Raw genomic sequence first — 11800 nt, 5'->3', positions numbered from 1 at the left:
AACTGTGCATGTATGTGCATTGTATATGACAGGACTTCTAATGTCTTCAATGAATTGACAGAGATTCTCCTTGTGCAACATCAAGCAATAACTGCAATTGTTCCTTTTCTGGCCAGTGCCCTGTCACTATGTGTGATTTCTGGCGTATGCCATTGCTTTGGAAGCTTTATTTTTTCACTCACCACCAAGTGGTCGTAAGTTCTACTCTGCAAATTGAAAAATGGAATAGGTAAAGAGCCTTTTGCTAATATACTTGTCTTATGGGAGATGACAGCACAATATGGAAGACTGAGATTCAGAAACATGGTTTTGGTAGGAAAACAAAGATTTTTTTCTTGGCTGACTGCAATCTGATTCATATCACACCTTTTCTTTTTTTTTTTTTTTCTCTACCTAGCTCACTGTTTTGTCCTGATCTGTTTTATCTCCTTGTCTTTCCATTTATATACTGTTGTACTGAAGACATCTTGGAGAACAAAGACAGAAGTGCAGATTGAACACAATGTGAAAACATTTTTTTCCCAGTCTTTTGAACTTTTTGATTTTCATTTCTTATGGAAAAATATATATATAAAAAAAAATCCTCCCATCTTCCCCCACCCCGGCCCTATTCCACAAGTCTGTGGAACCATAATAGTGGCAAAGGGCATAACCTTGCCTGACATTCTGTGATTAGGACTAGTGAGCTGAAGTGAGCACAGTAGTTCACCATACTAATCAAGTTTCAGTTAAGTGTGAAGGCAAAGGGGGCATTTGCAAATATGCTGGCAGAACATAACCTTCCCACAAAGACACTCATCAGTGAGACAGAGCACAGATCCAGAACATGTCAAGGAGATGAGCTGTGGAGCAAATAATACCATCTGTACTTCTCATGATGTTCTTGGACCAACGTATCAGAAAGTTGTAAATGAATGCCATATTCATGTTTTTAAGGGTGCTGATTCATTAGCATTCAACAGTGATTCTATGTAATTAAAAATGAAGATAATAAAAATACAGAAAAAATAGAACAGTGTCAGAAAATCAAGCATGGAAAGAAATTCTTTTTGCACTTAAAAAGATCAATATTTTGTCCTACCAATTCTGATTACAGTCTTTGACCAAAAGGCACTAATCAATTATAGTCTTTTAAAGGAATCACCCATTTCAGAGTCAGATTTTTATATGATGAGGCCAAAAGATACTTTTGTGGTCAACTGTTAAGTTTCTCACAGACTTTATTCCTGTGTGAATTCTTGATTCAGATGAAAAGATGTATCTCAACAAGAAGACAGCTTTTAGAAAACAAACCCCAATCCTGATTTTAAATTTACCATTGAAGAAGAATCCCTTGGTAACCTGTGCTAAAACCAAACAATTCTTCTCTGAAAGTCATGTTCACACTTCCAGTCTTAACATGTCTAACTTCAAGTCCAGATGAATATTCAAGTTATATTTTGTTGGTTAGATTTAAGAATGCACTATTGCAGCTTGCTTACCAGACATTGACTCCTTAATCTTTTTGATAAACTAAATACATGGAACTAATATAGTCCTTCAGTACAACATGTTTTCCAGATGATTAATCATTCTCATACCCCTTCTCTAAATCTTCTCCCAATTTATAACACTCTTCACTTGATATCAGAAATGATCCTAATAAAGAGGAGCCAGTGGAAAACTCAACAATACAGTAATTTAATTTCTCTATAACTTCTCATATCCTCTTGTGAATTCATGGAGTGGTCTCATTAACCTTTTTGCCACAGTGTTATCTTTAGCAGCTCATTTTCATCAGATTAACTCCCATGACCTCTAAGTCCTTTTCACACTCTCTGCTCCCAAGAATACATTTCCAGTCCTCTATGTATAACTGATTTTTTTTTAGTTGCCCTGTGACTATGTATTGGACAATACTGGGAAATAATCTACAGTGCCTCAGTTCCAAGCAATCAAGTTGTCTACATTTTAGTGACCTATTTTCTTCATTTTTTACCTCATCCCCTGTATTTTTCTCGGTACAATTTTTCTTGGTACAGTTCTCTATTTTCCAAATTGTGACAACGCATGTAAAGAATGGATCCTACTGCAGCTTCCCTCAGACAACGTCTGCTTCCTAATAATTCCCATTTACAATTTGTGTTGGGTTGAACTTGGCTGGTGACAGGTGCTCACCAAGCCACTCTCTCATATCCCCTCCTCAGCAGGACAGAGGGAGAAAATAAAATGAAAACCTAGTGGGCTGAGATATAGGTAGTTCAATGAAAGAAAGCAAATGCTGCTTCTGGAAGCAAAAAAATAAAGATTTATTTTCTGCTTCCCATCAGGAAATGATGTTCAGCCATATCCTGGGAAGCAGGGCTTCGATATGCACAGTCCTGCTTCAGAAGACAAAAGCCTTAATCATGAATGCCCCCTTACTCCTTTTTCATAGCTTTTATTGCTGAGCATGACAACATAGGGTATTGAATATCCATTTGGTCAGTCTTGGTGAGCCTGTCCCCTCCAACCTCCCACCCATCCCACCCAGCCTATTGGCCTTTGGTGGGGGAAAGTGGAAAGACAGCCTTGATGCTGTATAGGCACTGCTCAGCAATAGCTGAAACACTGGTGTATTATCAACACTTTTCTAGCTACCAGTACAAAGCACTATGGGGTGCTGCCAAAGGAAAAGTTAAATCCATCACAGACAGTCTCAGTACACAACTGTATTTTTTGTTCCATTTTTATTCCATACTTATTAATCCATTGAATGATTTTGCACCATTCTTCCTACTTAATTAAATGTATTTCTGTACCAAATCAAATGCCTCGGAGATTAAAAAATCCTATTAGCATATACTGTTGTTGCTTGGCAATAATTGAGGTAACCCTTTTAACTCTATTAATTTGAACGGCATCAACAATTTCGCTACTGTCCCTCAGATCAATGTCAGGTAAACAGGCTCATAATTATCAATAGTGTGCATTTATTTTCTTTCAAACCTCTTTCTGGGGTTTGGTTGTGAGGTTTTTTTTCAGGCTAAGTTTTCCAAGATTTATGGAAAACAAGCTAAAGTATTCCAAGAGAAGGATGCAGCCAGCTCTTTCAAAGCTCTTCACTGGGAACATTTAAATCCAGCTGAATAAAAAGCATGTAACTTTCAGATACAACTTCAGTTACATCTGATACATCAGATTTCCTGTTGAAAAACAAAATATGTTGGTACAGAATAATATATTAGCATGGTATGATATGAATGAGCCATTCCAGAGTTTTCCAGAGAGACCTGAAATATTTATATAATTCATCATAACCAACATCCTGCATTCAGCCAGGATTATATGTGATGGGAGAAAAAGCAGCACATTTTTGTCTTAATCTGTGTGAGGACCTAGCAATAGGAACTTTTTTCCATCTCTGCCTAACAAGGATGGAAAGATGTGAAAAGTTTTTGACTCTATGTTTGCCCTACATGTACGCATAGAATTACCTTTCCCACTAATGTCAACGTGGATTCCAAAAACATATGTTGGGGTGACTATGTCAGTAATTAAAGAAACTGTCATTTGGATTTGGCCGTGCATCAAGTTCGGAACACAGGTGATTCAGCTCACATTAGTTACCCACCCTGCAACCCAGGATACTTGGACTTATTTTTGGAAAGAAACAGAAAATTATTAGCTGGCATAAATCCTTCTCCATTAGGGAGCTAAATGATCTATTCTCGCTTACTGTTTAGAATCAGAGAATCATTAGGGATGGAAAGGACCTTAAGATCATCTAGTTCCAACCCCCCTGCCGTGGGCAGGGAGACCTTACGCTAAATCATATCACCCAAGGCTTCATCCAACCTGGTCTTGAACACTGCCAGGGATGGAGCATTCACAAACTCCCTGGGCAACCTGTTCCAGTGCCTCACCACCCTAACAGGAAAGAATTTCCTTCTTATATCCAATCTAAACTTCCCCTGTGTAAGTTTGAACCCATTACCCCTTGTCCTATCACTGCAGTCCCTAATGAAGAGTCCCTCTCCAGCATCCCTATAGGCCCCCTTCAGATACTGGAAGGCTGCTATGAGGTCTCCATGCAGCCTTCTCTTCTCCAGGCTGAACAGCCCCAAATTCCTCAGCCTGTCTTCATACAGGAGGTGCTCCAGTCCCCTGATCATCCTCGTGGCCCTCCTCTGGACTTGTTCTGAGTCACTTGCTTCTGAGTCACTATCTGATTCTGTTACTGTGGAAGAATTTTAATGTTTTAATGATTGTTTATTTGCTCTTGAGCTATAGACACCACTAGTAGCATTACTTTCTGCAAGTTTTCTAATTGTTGAAAGGTTTGGGTGTTTGTATGCTGATTAACAGAAAAGAGTTGGCAACTATAAGTTCTGCAATCTACTCCTAATATATGTTCACTCTAGATTTACCAAAAGGGTATAGTCAGACAAATATGCATTTACCTTCCCAATTCCCACGGTGCTATGCCAGTAAGCATGGGGATAAGCACTACCAGATTGCCTGACACCACCATGTATACATTCCACTTAGACTGGGGTTACAGCTATTCTTGGTGACCCCATGAACCGCTCTACAGGTTCCCAGTCTACCAAAGGGATAAAAAACTATTACTCTTTTGGTTACAGACACTTTCTTTTCAGCTCAAGCTGCAGTTACTTCTGGTTTTAAGTTCAAAATGTTCCTGGACTAAATCTCAAATGACAACTAAAATGGCAGCTGTCACCCTATTACCATGCCAGCAGAGTGTGAGGCTGTGATTCTCACAATAACAATGGAGGAATACAACATGATTAAGCCACATCAAGCTTCCACTGACACCACGTCTGCTTTAGCAGAAGTATGGACCATTGTCATCCACCACTACCTCTGTCTTTGAGCTTGGGCACTGTCCATCATCTCTTCCAACAAGGGACAGTTTTACAGTGGGGAAAGAATCAGTTTTAAACATTCTGTTGTACAGAATATATCTAGACAAAGAGATAGGTTGTATCTGAGAACTAATGCATTAGGTGCACATTGGTATAAACCATGCAGTATATACCAGGGCTTTACCATGTACCTATGCTTTGCCTAATAAATCATAGAATCATTGAATGCTTTGGGTTGGAAGGAACCTTCCACTAGACCAGGTTGCTTTGAGCCCCGTCCAACCTGGCCTTGAACACTGCCAGGGATGGGACAGCCACAGCTTCTCATGGCAACCTGTGCCAGTGCCTCACCAACCTCACAGGAAAGAATTTCTCCCTTATATCTGACCTAAATCTCCCCTCTTTCAGTTTAAAGCCATTCCCCTATCTTTCTTGTTTGTGAGAAAAACATCCAGCACAACACACTGGCTCCTGTCTGTCTCTTGAAGAACCTCATCAATTGCTTATGCCCTCCTGTGTTGTCCCTCCAACAGACAGATGTAACAAAACAGATAAAATGTAGCAAAACTGTGAATTATTCTACAAGGAAACCCTCTGACCCCATGCAACTGAGCCAAAAATCTGTGAGAAAAGGACTAGTGAATTTATTCCAGTTTTGTAAACAGACTCGTCTTTTCAGATCATGTAGGAAACCACTCATCACCGTGTGTGAAACAAGCCTTACAGTAACAGAATGGGGTAGAAAGCAGAGCATTTAATTTTTAGCTATGTCCCCACAGTTGGAGCAAAACTAAACTTAAATCTGTCCTACAAGGTGCTTCTTCCAACTTGCTTTTCAAACCTCCACAGACAAAGATACTGGGCATGTTGCACTAACAATGCCACATACAAATTCACAACTACATCAAATTACAATCTGAACCTTTTTTCCTGTGTTGATAAGGGTTCCAGTTCAAATACAATCAGAAAAATAAATATAATTCAATATAGCCTTAAAAGCTGAAACCCAAGTAGTTATTTAGCAAATTGAAATAAATTATGTGAAAAATAAAAGAAGAAATTCAACAGAAAACAAAAATATCTCCAAATATATCTTATATTTTAGTCACAGAAATGTAGTCTTGTCTAAGTCATTTGCCAAGGACTAACACTCAGCTACTGTCCCCAATTTAGACATCAGAAAATTGCGGCAGAGCAGTGAAGTTATTTGCACTAAGCTGTAGAGAAAAGAAATTTCGAGTAATGTTTTTCTGGCTCCTGTTCCTATGCTTTGGCAAAGTCTTTCTAATCAACTTTATTTGCACTGCAATTATAAAAATGTTACATCATCCTTATATGCAATATCTTATTACTGGCATATAGAGTAAAAATTATATGCTTATGGTCATTTTATATAAGTAATAGAAATGATATTTATATGATGTCACCAGTAATAATAAATATTAACATTAACTATGATTAAATATAGCTGCCTAATAGAGGTAGAGAAGTTCAATACAGGAACGTCTTGCATATCTTTAAAATTATGTGAACCAAAAGAAGGAAATACTGTGCAGTTCCTCTCTGCTTTGTGTTTTTTACTCCTCTGTTTCAGTCACTCCTGTTACCTTCTTTGTAGGGACAGGCTGAAATAGATGGACTTTATTAGGAATCGCACAAAAAAAAAACCACACAGAAATGAGATCACCAGCCCAGAAGGAAATCTGTGGCTAAAATCCCTCCTTTACAGACATTCCAGAAACTCATTCAGCCAATTCTTACTGTCATGTCAGAGGAAGTGTCCTTCTCTGAAACACTGATAAGGAACTACGCAGAATTGAACAGATAACAGCCTTGTTATTAGACTATATATCATGTTCAAAATAAACCCCAAACATTTAAATTCATAAGCCTCCACAATAAGGCTGCAGAAGTTTCATGCAAGACATCAGTTGATGAGATAAGCAGAAACATATAAATAGGCATTGTGCAAACTGAGAGTGAGAGAGACAGAGTGAGTACAATACAAAAAGACTTCAACACTATTGAGAACCTCACCATAAACCCCTTCTCCATATAACAGTGGCATCAGAGGGGCAAATGACAAAGTGCTAATGGAATAAGGAGACTTATCACAAACCTTCGGAGGCTGGGGCAGAGATCTGCATTATAGTCAGGTTATTGTGACAGTTCATATGAAACACCAAGGTATGTGCCAGACTTTATGAAGTAGGGGTAAGCATTCAAATTGGCATGAAAGGATAACCTCCTTTGTTTTTATTTTTTTCAGGGACCTATCACACATGTATGTCTGCCCATGCATACACACAGACATATACACACACTGACACACACACACAGTCATATTATAACGTAGCCAAGCTAAAGAGACTTGCATAATGCACAGTGCATACATCAAATTCTAGTCAGGTACAGGAAAAGAAAGGAAAGGAAGATGTAAATTCTGCAATGAGCCCCAGAATAAACAAGCCTCCAAAAGTGGGGAAACTGAGGCGATAAGCTGGACTGTTTGACTACATTGGTGATACAAAAATATTTAGCCCTGTAAAACAGACTTGGTTTCACTATGTCACTAAAATGGTTACATGATACAAAGTCAAGCTGCCTGAAACTGATACTGTGCTATAAGCCAAACTATTTAAAAAATCATCTTTCAGAAGCCATTTTAAACCTGGCTGGAATACATCTTTTCCTAGACTTGACAGTTATTTTTCAGGCACAAGAAGAAGTGAGATGTAGCCAATATATGCCTGCTGGCAACTTCCTTTCTTAGAGATTATTTTGAAAGAGATTATTTTCACCAATATACATACATACAGTCATGAATAATTCCTGCATAATTCAGATTCCTAACTAAAAAAAGTAAAACCAGTGGTGTGTCAAACACAATGCTGTGCACAAAATTAAACATCTTGAGAATCAGAATGTAAATCGTGACTTTCATAAATGATGGGGCTAAGGCAATGCAGTCTTAAGGTTTATGATGTAACTTGGCCATTTACTCACAGTCACTGGCCATCAAATGCAACAAAGACTTTCCAAGCACCAAACTGCAGTCCCCAAAGTCTGTTTGCATTGGCATCATCATGTGTTCTTGACAGGTTGGGTTTCATCTAACACAGGTATCTGGAAAGAGAGCAGAAGCCCTGATCCTTGAAGTCACTTTCTGTCTTCCACTGACTACAGAGGGACACTTGAAGAGCATGTTGAAATTAGGTATAATTTTTTTTTATTTCTCAAAATGAGTGAGATGAATCTCACCCATATGGCTGGCTCAAATTAGACTCTTCACTTCCACTATGAAAAGTAGAGATTATCAAAACATTTCAGAGGCTCCCAAGTACGAGAGGGCTCAATGGTGCACAGATGGCCAAAGAGTAGAATGTAGGCTTTTTCTGCCTTGATACAGTGGCTGTGATTAGATGTCCAACATAATTAGCATCAATGACAAGAGGTTAAGAACTCAGGATGGGAAAGGTAAAGCAGAGATTTAATTCTACTTTTAGAAGCTGGATGTTTTTGAACTAGCTGGTCCTGATGACATTCACCTGAGAGTGCTTAGAGAACTGGCTGAAGTGATCTCAGAGGCCTTAGCAGTTATTTTGAGAAGAGAGTGAGGACAGGTAAAGTTTCAGAAAACAGAAAAGGCAATCATAGTTCTTATCTTTAAAAAACTGAAAAGAAGTGGAGATCAGTCAATCTAATTACCAAAAGAAAAAAATAAAAGTACTGGTTCAAATATTCAAACATCTGGATGGTAACAAGGGGATATGAACTAGCCAATGTGGATTTGTCAAGAACAAATCATGTCAAAGCAGCCTAGTTTTCTCCTATGACATGGTGACAGGCCTGTGTATTGAAAAGAAAAATATCTTTACTTTAGTAAAGCTTTTGACAGTGTCTTTTATGACATTTTTTATGCTATCTAGAGTCTTCCTGTAACTGCCATAAGGTAGGGACATAACTGATTGGGATACTGTGCATAAAAGGATACTGTTCAGCTGGAAGGACCTAACAATGAGGTCCACTGGGGACTGATTTGAAGTCTAGGTTTATGGAACACTTCCAATAATAAAAACTGCATGATGGAGTAGGGAATATACTTGCTATATTTGCAGATTATTCAAAGCTGGGACAAGCTGCAAAAGCATGTGGATGATGAGGTTAGAATTCAAACAGATCATTATAAATCAGAGAAATGGACTGAAGTGACTGGGATGCAGCTTAATAAGGGCAAAAAATCAAAAGTTGACACTTAGCTAAGAGTAAACGTCTACACAACTATAGAATGAGGGATAACAACAGTTCTTCTGAAAAAAAGATGCATGGGCTATAGTGGATCATAAATTGAGCATGAGTCAGCACTGCTAGGCTATTTCAAAGACAAAAGGGAAGCTTTAGCCTGGAAGGTATAAACAAAAGAATCATTTAGAAGTTATAGGAAAAAACCTTTCTGCCACTCATCTTAAGTCTAGGTTTAGGATATCTTCAGGAAAGATGCTGACCAACTGCCGTGGTTTAAGCTCAGCTGTAAATCACACAGCCGCTCACTCACTCCCCCCGTTCTTCCTCCCCCTGCTCCTGGAGGGATGGGGAGGAGAACTGAAAGAATGTAACTCCCATGGGTTGAGGTAAGAACAGTCCAGTAACTAAGGTATAACACAAATCACTACTGCTGCCACCAATAATAATAAGGATAAGGGAAATAACAAGGGAAGAGAATACAACCGACTGATAATGCCCAGCCTGACCCAAGCAGTGCACTAGCCCTTGTGGGTAACTGCCCCCAGCTTATATACTGGGCATGACGTGCTGTGGTATGGAATACCTCTTTGGCTAGTTTGGGTCAGGTGTCCTGTCTCTGCTTCCTCCCAGCTTCTCCTCCTCCCTGGCAGAGCATGAGACTCAGAAAGTCCTTGGTCAGGCTAAACATTTGCGCAGTAACTAAAACCATCGGTGTTATCAGCACTGTTACCAGGCCGAAAGTCAAAAACACAGCACTGCACCAGCTACTCAGAAGGAGAAAAAATGACTGCTACTGCTGAACCCAGGACACCAACTAAAAAGCCAAGAAAAATCAAAGGGTTATAAATCACATTTGCAGACAAACCAAAATGAGTTGTTGGGTTGCTTAGTGTAGGTAAGTGGCATTTGAAGAGCCTTTGAATGGTCTTCAAAAATTTTAAAAGATTACTGCACAGAGGACAGGAGAAATTCACAAAGGAAAGGCACAAATCAGTTAGTCTAAAATACAGCAATACAGATCTAAGTATCATGGTTTAATACCAGTTGACAACTAAATACCATGCAGCTGCTCACTCACTCCCCACTCCACCCACAGGTAGGATGGGGAGGATAATAAGAAGAATATAAAACCCACAGGTTGATATAGGAGCAGTTTAATAATTGAAATAACGTAAAATATAATAATAATGAAGATGATGGTGATGATGATGATGATAATAATGTGAGGAATAAAAAACAATAATCACAAGTGAAGCACTGTACAATTGCTCACCATCTGCTGACCAATGCCCAGCTCATTTTTGAGCAGCAAAACTACCCCTTCCAGCCAACTGTCCTCAGTTTACATACCAAGCATGAAGATCTATGGTATGGAATACCCTCTTTGGCTAGTTTGGGTCAGGTATCCTGTCCCTGCTCCCTCCCAGCTTCTTCTGCCCCTCTTCACCGGTAGAGCATGAGAGACTGAAAAGTCTTTGATCTGTGGTAAGCATTACTGAGCAACAACTAAAACATTGGTGTGTTATCAGCATTGTTCTCAGACTAAAGCCAAAACACAGCTCTGTACAAGCTGCTAGGAAGAAAATGAACTCTACCTCAGATGAAACTAGGACACTAAGTTATCTAACTTATCTACAGTAGAGGAAAGAATGGTAAATATTGTTAAACGCTTGATTAATGTTCCTAGAGAAAATATGGACTTTTCAGCACTGGAGATTTTTAAGATCCATAAGTGGAACATCTGCTTAGGTAGAGCTGAACATGCCTTGGGGCAAGAGTTTGTACTGGCCAATTTCTCAAAATCTCCTCCAGAAATGTGATTTCTCCATGATTTTTTTATGTGCACAACCCCTGTGATAACACTGACACATGAAATATAAGAATGGATTTTTCTAGTAATATGTATGGCAGATCTAGTTTACTGATACGAATGAGTACTTCTGGAAAACATTGATATGACTGTCCATATCTCTTCGTTACACTTTGCATTTTCAATGTCTCCAAAATGGTCTCCATTTAAGTCAAGAAAGAGTGCACTGGAATTCTCGTAAGGAAGTGACAAAACTAACCACAGGCACATTTAAAAGAGAGAACAGCACCATGGAAGACCTGGATAAGTTCTCTGAATTGTCTTAATGGGTTGAGGTAGACAAGTATCTCAAATCAAAGCAACATGCATGCATTTGCCAGTAGTTGTCAGTATCTCAAAAAAACAGAGAGAGGGTGAAGTAACAGCTCTAGTTGCTCTTGATTTCACTTAACTCACTAGGTTTCTGACCTGTCAGCATTGGTGGAAACAGAAACACTGAGGGGGAAAAATTCACGCAAATAATAACCTTTAAAACCACCAAGTGAGGGCTGTTTTGTTGTTGATTTTTTTTTTTTTAAAGGAGAGAAATTTAATGATCCAATTATGCAAGTCATTAGGAAAACAATCCTGAAATTTTGTGGCTAATGGGATTTTAAGTTATATTGACAATGAAAACCAATTATACTTTCAAAACTTTTTTCTCTATGTGCAAATGCATTATTTTAATGAAATAGCATGTTAAACCTCAAGTAGCCAAATGAATGTTAATTATGGAAATAGTTAACAAGAGAACCCTTCTCTTTCCATGACCTCATAATTTCACAAGTCTGAATAGAAGCATAAAGTCATTCATTTTTGCCTCTATATTGTTTGATGTTGTAAATATAGCAAAATTCAA

The sequence above is a fragment of the Pezoporus flaviventris genome, unplaced genomic scaffold, assembly GCF_033815535.1.
Source record: "Pezoporus flaviventris isolate CSIRO_AGI_PZ_B2104156 unplaced genomic scaffold, CSIRO_AGI_Pfla_v1 ptg000031l, whole genome shotgun sequence".
Classification (NCBI taxonomy): Eukaryota; Metazoa; Chordata; class Aves; order Psittaciformes; family Psittacidae; genus Pezoporus; species Pezoporus flaviventris.
This window is presented reverse-complemented; position numbering follows the sequence as displayed.